General features: G+C 41.1%; 1 protein-coding gene across 1 annotated transcript in view; it reads left to right on the plus strand.

Annotated features, from left to right (window-relative positions):
• Window positions 1-12433, plus strand: part of LOC101174441 (zinc fingers and homeoboxes protein 2) — a 146711-nt gene that overhangs the window by 45936 nt on the left and 88342 nt on the right. The window contains exon 2 of the mRNA XM_023960308.1: window positions 1389-1548. The gene's annotated coding sequence lies outside the window, so the exon portion shown is untranslated. The remainder of the gene's footprint in view (window positions 1-1388; window positions 1549-12433) is intronic.

Consider the following 12433-nt stretch of genomic DNA (forward strand, 5'->3'; position numbering starts at 1 on the left):
AGTTTTTCTTTGTTTTTTAAACTAACCATGGTGCTTCATTCAGGGACACACCGGTACTAGCAGAACAGCAAGGTTTGAAAAGAGCTATTATGGGTTGTTTAGAAGGTTGTCAGGTAAAAGCTTTAGGTCTCCTAGGTTTACTTAAGAGTTTAATTACACTATTTGAAAATTAAAATAAAGCCCCAAAGCTGAGGTTATTCTTCCTATAATAATTAATTTGCACTAGAAGAAAACCAAACTCGGTCCATAAACTCGTTTAAAAACTTAGGCATGGGGGTAGAAGGATCATGGTATGGGCTTGCTTTATGGTCAATGGTTTTGTGAACCTTTAAGTCATTCAGTAAATGTCATAGAACTCCCATAATGATGGGCACACAACTCCTCTGCAAATGTAGAAAAGAAACATGAATAATCGCTCAAAACCATAACCCGCCACTGACAAATTCTGCAACAGTTTGTTTTTTTTGGGTCGGCTGTAACTTTTGTCATTAATGCGTTAACATTTTCAGATCTCAAAGTCTGAGACAGAAAAACAATTCCATTATTGTAAAATGAAGCCAACGATCTGCCAACAATAGAAGCACGCCTTCTGTTCAGGAGACGGGCCAATCAGAATGCAGAACAAAATGCACGGTTTAAAGAAAAACATAAGAATTTTCATTACACCGAGACCGCCAAAGGTAAAAACGCCTCCTAGCGTTAGATGCACTGTAACATATTTGATATGTCTTAAAATAACAGTGTTTAGACATTAACACACACGTGCGTTTTTCATCACATGACCACTCAGAGTTTTGCCATAAGAGTCACTGCTGTTTGAAGTGTTTTGATATTCCTAAAGGTGATTGCAGACGGAGCGCCGTGTTTTTCCGAAGAGTCTGCAAACGTTATTTTTTTATTTAACATCCCAGGTTGCACTGTGTTCATATTACTTGTCTTTGTTAACCAGTTGAAACCACCAGCAATGAGCTCACATGAGGTTTCTGGTCGTCTCTCAGTGGTCCCATCTGCTTCTTTCAGGATTTTTTTTTTCTTTTCTTTATCTCTTCCTTGGTTCTCTGTTTTGGCAAATGTTGCCACGGTAACAACTGCCTCTTTTTGGGTTTTTTTTTTGGGCTACACTGTATGGCTCTTTTAGGAGGCTTGATTGTGAAGAAAAAAACTCTTTCCTTCATTCACACATACTATCACGCAATGAGAATAACCCACCTGCTGTCAAACACACACACTTTCACAACACCTCTGTTTGCATCAGCACTCTAGACACACACACACACACACACACAAACACCTACCCACACGTACTGACAATATGAGCCGTCTTTACATGTGCCTCCACTTTTCTTCCATTCTTTCATGTGTGTAGTGACACTCCACATCTCTTTCAGACTCCAGTAGAGATTACCCAGAGTGCCGCTGGCTTAAGGATCGACCAGGAAGAGCTGAAAGAAGGCGAGGCTGGGAAAACGAAGGGCAGTGTTTGGATGAGGAGGTGAACCCTCAGGAGGAGCCAGAACCCGCAAAGAGCCTCCCGGTAGAGGAAGTGCAGTGAGTACCGAGGTTTTATTTCCTAAATCCAACCGTCTTCTCGCTGACAGTGGCTGCTTCGGCTGGTTTTGGCTGAATTTTATTTTTCTTTTAAAGATTTTCAGAGGTTTTTAGAGACTGCATAGTAGTCCTTTATTTGTGAGAGCACACTTTTTTTTTTTGCTCTCAAATTGTTTTAATATTAATAAAAAATGAAATAATTCAGATTAAATTGGATTGGAGTTTCCTCTTTTCCATTCAGACCTGCCTGGTGATCTATTTACAGTGGTGGACAAAATAGTTGGTACCCCTCAGTTAAAGAAAGAAAGTCCACAATGCTCACTGAAATGACTTGAAACGTTCAAAAGTAACAATAAATTAAAAATTTATTGAAAATTAACCCTTGTTCTATCTTAGTCACTTTAACGTTGGGAGTTGGGTCATCTAGACCCACTAAACAGTGTGTTGAACCTTTTTTCTTCAATGATTTGTGATCTTCACTGGTGTCCATGGATTACATGAAATCTTTCCACCTTTATCCACCTTTGTCATTGTAGGGAGAACACATCAATGGAAAGGTGGGGTCATCTAAGATAGCATAAGGGATAAATAATCAAAATCAGCCATTACTTTTGAGTTGTTAATTAAGAGAATTATTTAAAAAAAGAAACTAATGAAATAGGGCTGGACAAAAATGATGTTACCTCCATAAAAGACTGAGAACTAATTGCCCAGGGGGTCGTGATGAACTCAGGTATGTCCTTTCATTGACATCACAGCTGTTTTCAAAGCCATAATCAGTCAGTCTGCCTGTTTAAAGGGAGACAAATAGTCACGTTGCTGTTTGGTGAAAAGGTGTGAACCACACTGAACATGGACTACAGAAAGAAGGAGAGAATTGTTCCAGGACATTAGAAACAAAAGTATAGACAAACATGGTAAAGGTAAAGGCTATAAAACCATCTCTAAGCAGCTTGAAGTTCCTGTGACCACAGAGGCACTTATTATTCAGAAGTTTAAGACCCACGGGACAGTAGCCAACCTCCCTGGACGAGTTGGAAGAGGAAAATTGATGACAAATTGAGGGTCATGGGTCTTCCAACAGGACAACACTGCCAAAAAACCCCAAGAATGGCTCAGAGAAAAGTGTTGGACTATTCTGAAGTGGCCTTCTATGAGCCCAGATCTGAATCCCATTGAACATCAGTGGAAGGAGCTGAAACATGGCATTTGGAGAAGACACCCGTCAAACCTGAGACAACTGGAGCAGTTTGCTCATGAGGAGGGGGCCAAAATACCTGTGGACAGGTGCAGAAGGCTCATTGACAAATACAGAAACCGTTTCATTGAAGGGATTGCCTCAAAAATATTAAGTTATGGGTACCATCATTTTTGTCCAGCCCTATTTCATTAGTTTGTTTTTTTAAATAATTCTGTTAATCAACAACTCAAAAGTAATGGTTGATTTTGATTATTTAATTTTCAATAAATGTTAATTTATTGTTACTTTTGAACGTTTCAAGTCATTTCAGTGAGCATTGGGGACTTTCTTTCTTTAACTGTAGTTGTATTAGTACCAACACTTTTGTCCACTACTGTATAATCCCTGATTATTGCTTTTTTATGTGTTCTATTTTTCTGTAGAGTTGAAGTATATAATAATAGTTGAGTCCAGTGCGTCTAATAGAAGTTAGACATATATGGTTACATTACTGGTGGTTTGTAGCATCTTTGAAATCTTCAAATCTGTTTTGGTAATTGAAGTGCTTTTTTCTTTGTTTTTCTAATAAACGTGTTAAATGCAGCTTTAATTATGTCATGTCTGTTCCTTGGTGACGATGATTAAACTTAAGAATTGTCCTTGACCTCTACAAGCAGCAATTTATGCTATTTTTTTGGTTTATTTCTTTGATCTCTATCTGATCAGTGAAATCCACCTTTTAACCTCATCTCTTCTAACTATGACATCTTTAAAAGGCGACGCTTTGAACACTTTATTTGGTTGAACCTTTGCTGAAAAGTGAGTAAATGACATTCTGACATTCAGCATTTCCCAGCAGGGCTGGAGTTGGGTTAATGGCCTGCCGGGGGGGGGGCAGATTGGGGACACGGGACTCTGGTTACTGTGTTTGTCACAGGCGGAGAACAAACAGGGGGGTGACGTTGCTGCTGATGCCGGGGGAAGCACGTTTGGCAGTGGAAGCTCTCTTTGCGATTCCCTTCCTTGCAAACTGCCCATTTTGTCTGTTTGAACAACTCCAGATTAATTTTTACCTGGAGCGAAATTGCAAAGTTAAAACATGCAGCTGCCTTTGATGGAAGCCTCCGGTGAGATGATTGCATCACTGTTGAGTAAAAGCGCATTCTCCAAATGCTAAAAAAGAGGCTTTCAGCTCCTCAGAAGCACCAGTAAACACAAAGACAGTGAGTCACCTGCTTCCGCTGACCTCTGCGCCGATGTGAGACGTTCAAAATGATGACTTTCTGAACAGGCGCTGTCTTGTCCCAGACGTGACGTTGGCGTACCAGTGCAAAAAAATCCCCACAAACCAGCCCAAACATTTCTGTTTGAAATACTCTGTCTTTAAAACAGTAAACATCTCCCAGAAAAAGAAAGAGAACACCGTAAAGTTCAACCGTTTTTATTTTATTTGGGTAGGTAAATTTTTTTCTAAAAAAGCACGTTTAGTTTTTGCCACCTCAGGCTTTATGTACTTTTGAAGGCAGATATTTTATCTCAACTGCTTTTCATTTAAATCTTTTTCCTGTAGTCCAATAAGTCAACAGTCTGACCCATTTTAGAAAAAGTAGAGCGGAAATGTTCCCTCACACGTTTTCCATGGGCATGCTGTACGCAACCGGTCATAGCGAACATGTGAGGGTAAAGGGTGAAGTAGGTGAGACGCAGGCATGTCGCACCAGTTCTTTATTGTATTTTCCTCCTTAAGGGGCCATTAAAGTACGGTTAAAACATTTAAAATGATAGTATAACATATAGGTTAGAAGAATAGACAAAATGTCTGTTCTATCCCAGTTAATTTCAGCAAAGATGGAGTCTTCTTACAGTAAGTATCACTGTTTAATGACTGCATAATGTGTCGATTTTGATACGCCTCAAGAAGCACCTCCTCCTAGCACAGACACTTTTTCTTTGATTAATGCTAGTTTTTTCAAAATTGTCATGTTTCAATAAGGCAAATTTATTATTGCAAATCCAATTCCTGTGATTTCATAGTCAATGGAAACGCAGCTAATGTCTAGTTTGTGTGGAAATCCTACAGGCTTCCTTTTGCCGTTACGTATCACCTGCACACACCGTGGTGCGTGTAACTTAGACTATCCTTATGAATACTTCACGATGTTCTCATTACACGCTCAACAATCGTGCGATTCCTTTTTATGACGTCGCTTAAGGTGGCCATGAAAACCTCAAGTGAACTGCGCTCCGCCTCTGTCTACGACCCTCCACTGACCCGTACCACCCAAAAATCTGCAGCCCCTGTACAGGTCTACGCCCGTACGGGTGCATGTGACTAAGGTTTAAGCTAAAATCCAGAAGACTGCTCTGGCAAACCAACTGTCCATCGGTCAACGGGTGCAATAAACGAAGCATTTACTCTGCTAAATGTAAGCTTAGCACCATCTTTTAGTCTTATATTTACCTTTTATGTGACCATTTTTGAAAGAGGGAGTCTTATGGTCAACATGTTAGTATTTCACACCAGTTTAAAAGGTTTTCTCCATTTTGTTCTGTCTTCCACAAGATGTAGCTCAGCAACTTTATTGCAAAACAAAAGTTCAGAGCAGATTTAGTGGTTTTGGGCTTCCTAGTCATCTGTTTGGATGTTGACTTTTGGGGCAAGTGGATCTAACTATCCATAAATCCTTCTTTTAGTCTGGACATCTGTTGAAATAATTTGTCAGACAGAGACAGGACACTGCTGTGTTGTTGTTTCCACCCAGCTAACCATTTAAGCTGTTATATAGCAGCCTTTGGGTCTGCATCAGTAAATCCTGACCTTGCATTAATCGGTTGTCTTATCCAGTTGGTTTTATTCCAATATCAAACACCTTCAATTGTGGAAAATCAAAGTTATTAAAGTTTGTTGACGCACGGCAAAACCAAAAGCCTGAGAGTTAAACTGAATTATCATCTGGAAACTGCAAAAAAACATCCATTCTCAATTTCAAACGAGAGCAAGATGAAATGTAAAGTCCAAAACAACCCCAGAAAGAAAAGCTTGGCTGGAAATATAAAATGCCATCCTGGAGTTAAAAAAAAAGAGAGCTGTCAGAGTTTGTAGAAAAGAATGATGGGTGTAAAAAAAACCCACACGCTGGTGTAAATCCCAGAGATGTGTTCAGAGCCCTGAGTCAGCCAGAGGAGGTTCTGATCCGACTCCTCAGAGGAGACTAAAGTCCAGGAGGGAAACAACAAACCTCGGTCCCAGGAGGACTTCAGCATGGAGAAGAGTAGATGAAAGAGTGGAGGAAATGTCCACTTCCCATCTGCTTGAGGATGTGTTCTCATTCAGCCGTGCCTTGTTGGACAAATGGCAGCATCAACAGAACGTAAATGTTTGCTGTAACGAGCAAAAAAGCTTCACCAGAGGGGAATTCTTCCCGTCTTTTTCTACTCTTTCTTACTGAAATGATGCCCTGCTGTCACACAGTCCCTTTCTCTCTCGGACAGATAGAACTTGGAGCTCAAATGAAATCCAACTTTGCCCTCCTTTAGTGTCCTTCAGATTTTCAGAAAGCAACACAGAAAGACAAAAACCCTCCGTTTTCCTAACCAAAACTTTTAAAAGGTCTTTTCGCCTCCAGTCGTCGAGGTTGACTCTTTATTCGCCGTCAGTAAACATGACATTTCATAATTCCCTGCTCAGTCTTTCTGGCCGCGTATACGTTAACTCCTGAAAGTCCTAGAATGTGTCGTTAAACTCCTGGAGTAGGGCTGGGGTTAAGTTCTCCTTTAGCGCTGGACACGGACGGCATTTTCGGATGACAAATGTGGAATTTTTTAAAGGTTCGTGTGCTGTGTTGACTTCAAGAAAAGTTCAGCATTTAGAAATGGTACCCTGCAGGCAGACGCTAATGTGGAGCGCATAAAGGAAGATTGAAAGGGTAAAGAGAACAAACAAGAGGGTGAGTGGTGACGAATGGAGAGTAATACCTGGATGGCCCAGAGATTTTTCAGATGAGTAGGCCAGCGAGGCTCTTTGCCGTGAAAGTAGCTCAGGGAAAAAGTCGAAGGGGCACAGATGTGACATTTAATTTCCAAAATTCATGAGCGCTCCTCTTCTTTGCAGCCTGGCCTTGCTGTGTTTTAAAAAACGAAGGCAGGGGGAGGTTTTGGAGCGGAGACAACTGGAAGAAATACTTTTTGAGAGCAAAGTATCAAACAGTAGAAAATATAAAATTCTAAGGGGGAAGAGCTGCTTGAAGAAGACAAAAGAGCACCAGAAGAAGAGACGCCAGCCTCAGACTAGAGAAATCAGATGCAGGCTGGCTGGAGGAGGATGGCTGTTCAAGTTGTTCAGTCAGGTACAAGAGCAGGTCTTTGTGTGTGGATTCTTCCTCGACTGCATACAACGCTCAGTTCAACAAGTTCACACAGTTGCTGCTAAAACATGGCAGCTTGTAGAGCCTGCCGTGCCCTTGAGTGACTGAAGCCCTCTCTGCAGTCCGTGCACGAGGCTCACTGCTGCAGAGATCTTAAGTTCCTCGCCCGGCTTTAGCTAAAACATCTGGAGCTGTTGCTGCTGTTGGACTTCCTTTTGCATTGTTAAAAGAAGAATAATAATACCAAAACACATTTGGTTTGGAAGAATTTTTTTTTTTTTTTTAAACGGAGACACGTCTTAGTGTAATAAAGTACTCTCTAAATCATTTGAAGCTTATGTAGTTTACGTATTTTTTATTAAAGTTTTATTTATATTATATATTTATTAGCTATTTAATTGTTTTGTTTTAGATGTAAGAAGATGTAGAAATCCATATTTTTCATTTATCTTTGTGATAATCTTGGTAAGATTTTGCTCAGTGTCGCTGCTGGATGCTGGAAGAGATTATAGACACAGGATATGTTCTGATTTTATATCTGAGTCCAAGTCTCAGTTTTTTGCAATATTTGCCTTATATTTGATTCTCATGAATTTGTTATTTTCTTGCTAATAACCAGTTGTCCTTCAGCTATTGTTTCCCCACTAACAGCCACTAGAGGGCACTGTATCAGTATTTACTACTCAAAGCAACGCTGTCCCAAACAAACGTGACGGATAATCTGATCGTTCTCCTCCCGAACTTTGATATCTTTCTTATTTGCATCAAGATGTTGTTATTCTTGCTTTTTCCCCTCCTCTGACTAATGTGGGACAGCAAGTCATCAAACTGGGTGACAGAGAGACGGACGTACCGCTGGAAACGGCGTCATTCAGCCACAGCTCCTGCAGCATAGATGGTAGAAAAGACTGAACGATCCCATGAACTCAGACATGGAAATAAACCTGATGTCTCAACGTCATCTTTGTCTTCTGTGCATTATAAATGATGTATGGTATACAGTCAATACTTCCATATAGCGATGACCCTAAAAACTGTACGGTAGCTCCTCCCACGCGATTAGTTTATGAAAACCTTTTTGGAAATGTCAAAAGAGGCAGGGGATGCGAATTTGATGTATGAAATGACGTGCGGTGTGAACGCCAAGCTGGGCGAATTTTCTTCGAAGCGTTAAGCTTTTCTCCCAACGTACGACTTATACTCTGGAGCAACTTTTATGGTTTTTTTCTCCATAATTATGCAGTTTATTGGCTCCTGTGACTTATATTCCAATGCAAATTATACTCCGGATGATATTTTAGTAATTTTTTACCCTCTTTGTCGCCGTAGTTGAAAATGAATCCTCCTTAATCATTTATTTTCCATTGATCACAATGCCTGCAGATCAATGGAAGCTTAAGGTCTGTAAATTATTGGATGATATGGATGCATGTATCTCTGAATCAACCGGCTTCCTGGCATCAGAACCACGGGGTCAATCCCCAAACTCTGGCATGTTTCATGACTTGTTTATTTTGTGCAAAAGACATTAAAAAAGTTGTAGTCTTTTGGTTTGATCAGATGGCAAAGCAAGCACGAGGAACGGGCTGCATCTGATGTTATTTTCTTTAAAAAAACCACCAGTGTGACAGCAATTACCTTAAACTCCGCCAGAGACCAATTACAGTGGTGGATAAAACTGTCAGTTTGTCATTGCAGCTCAGGTAAAGGATGTAAACGTGGAAAAACCAACGTCTCCTCATCCACTGGGATGTTTGGCGCTAAAAACAGGATGACGGTTCTGGTAGTGGAAAACGGGGTATTTAAAAACATGAAATAAGCCCTTAAACCAACGTGGAAAAACTCCTCATCCCTCAGCTTCAGGGATGAGATGAATAATAAAGTTAAAATGATAAAACGTCTTTGTTTTCCTGAAAGTTTGAAATGAATTAGGAATAGACGACACATTTGCTTTTGGCCCTTTTCAGTTTTCAAAGATTTGCAGAAAAAGAAGAGTCTTCAATTTTTTTAATTTTTGGAAAACCATTTTACATTAATGGAATTTTTTTGAATTATTACTAGTATATTTGAGCAATTCCATCACCTCCCTCCTGTTTGAACTATTTTACCTCAAGAACAGACAGATTGTCATAAAGTGTCTTCAATAAAATATCATTTCAAAACCTTTTTTTACCCTTCTTAAAAATGAGAGTTTGGCTTTAACATGATTCGACCCATTGGATGTTTGATTTTGATTTTTATGTACTGACAAATGTCATACTGCTTCTTTTTCATTTCGTCATCTTAAAAATAATGTGACTGTTGGGTTCTGTTGGTTCTTTCTTTAGAACAAATACAGAGTAGAAAAAACCCACCGTCTCTTCCTTTAGCGTATAGAAATGGAGTCGTGGATCCGATTGGCACGCTTCAACCTCAGAGGAAGACCCTCAAACTTCCCAAGAACTTCCACCACATTTCAAAGTGACCGCTAGACTTATGACTTCTAAACTAATAGCTAACAGAAACAGCCGACCTGTTCACTCCAACGTCTGGGAAGAAGATAACCAAAGTCCAAACATTAAAAAACATTTTACTTCAAGGCGTCACATGACGTCTTTCTTGCTTAAGTGTTGTTCTTTTTGTTTCCCCATTTCCTTCACTTTCCTCATCTTCAATTTTAATAAACAAATATTTTCAGCTATGGGCTCTTGAGTAATGGTATCTCAAAGTAGTGAGGGGGGATTTGATCCAATTGGAGCAGATTTCTTAAGTTGTGACGCTCCTCGTTCAGCCAATCGGCTCACGTTTCAATTCAAATCACTTAGGAGGCTGCAGGGGTTGCCTCTCTGTCTGCTGAATGGAATTCTGTTGCCATGATGAGGAAAAATCTTCCAAACCTTGCCACACGATGGGACAAAAAAACATTCTGTTGAAGTTTGAGCTCCTGCGTGTTTTGCGTTTGCATCAGGACAAAGAGCCGCTCTGAGGCTGATGGGAGGGTTTTGCTTTTGGTGAAGCAACTTGCAAACAGAGCAGCTTTGCCGTCCCACAAACAAGCTGCTAACATGGCTGAAAAACCCACCCCCAGTGATGAAACGGAGGGATTTTCCGTCTATTATCACGTCTTATTCCAACCACTAACGTCACTTCTTTAGCTTGTTTTTTTTTCTGATCACACAGAGAAACACTTTCTCCAACTTTCCCCTGGTGCTGTGAGGGTCCGGATGATCCAGTCTCTGGGTTTAGCGGTGCAGGGAGCCAAACCAACTGAGGAGAGAATTTGCCACCGTTTGGCTGCCATCCACTTGGTTTTTCCAGCACTTTGCTGGGCGGCCGCCAGCCTGCTGGGTGCTCTGGAGGGTTTGTTTTCACGCTCCTTCTGCGTTCTTGAAAAGGCTGTGCGATGCTCACGGGGGGGTGGGGGGGAGGGTCGGGGCACCACCCCGACACGGGTTTGCAGTTTGCACGTGGGGTTCATCCCGGCTGAAAATATTTACAGGGAAGGTGCTATGATCCAAAAAGCCACAGCGCTCCTGCACCTGAGACGTTCTCTGCGCCGCTCGCAGCACAACTCCTGAACCGGCGGCGTCTGAAAGCTGATGAAAGAGCTCCGGCGCCGTTTCCCAAATGAAAGTGCTTTTTCAAGCAGGGAGATGCAGTGTTTGTGAAATGTGTGGCTGCGCTGTTATTGCTTTTGTTCTTATTGCCTACAAAATGAGATCATTAGTTTTAATTAAGCGGCGGATCACAATACTTAACTGCACATCACATCATCAATTCAGCAGCAACGGCTCTAATTGTCTGAATACTCCTGGTTTGTCTGTTTGCTGGAAACAAAGGTGGCACAATTAATGCGATGCCCTAATGTTGTGTTGCTCTCTGATCGTGGTGCCGTTCATGAAATGGCCATCTGTTGCCTCCAAATGCTCCCAGCTTTTATTTATTTATTTATTGTTTGTGGGGGGGGGGGGATGTGAGCAGGAAGCGGGCGGGAATGCGAGGCTTTTGTTGGGGAGCGGCACAGGTAGCGAGCCACGGCGCTCGGGATCTCCACAAAACGCTGGCGGGGCTTTCAGCTACGTGGGAGAGAATGAGTCACCCTAAAAGTCCACACACAGACTGCAGACACCTGTGGAGGAGGTGTGAGTGGGCAGCCATCGTGGCCGGGCAGATTGCCGCTTACTTTTTTTTCTTTTGGATCAAACTGGAGCTGTGCTGCTGTTGAACCTGACCATCCCAACACTTCAGCTTCCCCCTGTTTGTGTTTTTGTGCAGAACACTTTCACTGCAGCTCTTCTGCAGGGCGGCTGCTTGTAATTGATCATTCACTTGTTTGCTTTTTGGTTTTGTGATCGCTTCACCTCCAAAAAGGTTTTTGGTGTTTTTTAAACTCCTTTATTTTTATTTTTTTTTCTGCTCTTCAATTCTGTTTCGTCTTTTTCATCCTTTTCCAGTTGGAATGTGTTTGTAGCAAATTATTATTTAAATTTTAGCAGGTAGCTTCTATAAAGTGCATTTTTTAACCACCTATTAGGTTTCAATCAAATTCTTTTTTGTGTGAATTTTGTTCGTTTGTCATCAGCCAGTAGTGTTTAGAAAAAGTTCGTCTATTTTCATACTTTATTGAAAATGATCTGAACTTGGTGCTGCAGATATTTTGCAGGACTGACTTTTTTTTCCTTTTTCTTCTGCAAAGGAGCATAAAATCCTTCCTGAAAACATTTTTCTGTGTTAAATTTGGCTTTAATGGAACCTTTTAAATCAACAAAAAAAAAACAAATCTCAGAGTAAATAGTAAAATTGTGGGAACTAGTGTATAGTGTTTATTATTGACAGATGCGGTCTTAGAAATGTGTACCATAGAACTGCTACTTCATTTCAGTGGCACTAACAAAATGCAGGGCGTTTTGCTTGGTTTCCATCTTTCAGACATGTTGATCTGTGGATTGAGGCTGTCGGTGCATTTCTTTTTTTCCACCTAATCCCAGACTTGCTCCATGATGTTGAGATTTGTGCTCTGTGGGGGTCAGACCATCTGCTTCAGGACTCGCCGTTTGTCTTTGGTCTTGTGCAGAATGAAGTAAAGGGAAATTGTAGAATGTGGCACTGTTGTGCCTCTTTTCAAAAAGATTCCCTTAAATTCTCAAAATGCATTCTTGGCGGACAGAACCAGCCTCATCCGTCTCAGTTTGCTTTGTTTCTAGTGGACGTTGCTCAAAGTCGCTCAGGATTCTCCACCTTTAAAGGCAAAGATGTCCAGGTTTCTGCATCTGCTGAGCTGCTGTGGCCAAACTCCCTCCTTTGTTAGAACCACAGCTCAGTAAGCGCAGAGTACGTCCAGCGTCTCATTAAAGGCATGTTC

Source organism: Oryzias latipes, chromosome 11 (assembly GCF_002234675.1).
Source record: "Oryzias latipes chromosome 11, ASM223467v1".
Taxonomy (NCBI): Eukaryota; Metazoa; Chordata; class Actinopteri; order Beloniformes; family Adrianichthyidae; genus Oryzias; species Oryzias latipes.